Source organism: Echinops telfairi, unplaced genomic scaffold (assembly GCF_000313985.2).
Source record: "Echinops telfairi isolate 266 unplaced genomic scaffold, ASM31398v2 ScPeMD7_36;HRSCAF=134, whole genome shotgun sequence".
NCBI lineage: Eukaryota > Metazoa > Chordata > Mammalia > Afrosoricida > Tenrecidae > Echinops > Echinops telfairi.
Window position 1 is genome coordinate 1,269,043 of NW_022103934.1, and position 536 is coordinate 1,269,578.

Below are 536 nucleotides of genomic sequence, written 5' to 3' on the forward strand. Positions count from 1 at the left end.
AGGGCGGTGAGCACCCGTCGTGCAGTGAGATCCAACCGGCCACGCTCAACCTGGACGCTTCTTCCCCGAGACTGACCTTGGAGAAGCCCTCGCTGACGTACCTGCCAGTGGAGACCCAAAGGATGTAACCTGCAGCCTGGGTGGTTCTCATGGAGAACGGAGGGGTCCCCTCCACAGGGTAGTGGATGCCAGCCAAGGGCTGGGTCGCAGGAGGGAATACCACCCCGCAGATCCAAACATTGAGTCCTTAGGAAAACGCACGCGACGAGGGTGGTGATTGGTGGACGATGGAGCAGTTGGTCAGCAAAGTTGGCTGTAGGAGTGAGTGCGATATGACGGGCCATCTCCATCCTGCGCATCAACACAGCCAGAAGGGAAGGCCACCCTGCCAACAGGCCTGCCCACCACCTACTCTCATTGTCCCACTTCCCACGAGGGACAAATGTGGAAACACCCACAGAGGCCCCTGGGTAGACAGAGTGCAGAGTGTCCACACAAACTCGTGCAGTAGCATGGTCTCATCCATAGGGTCTTGA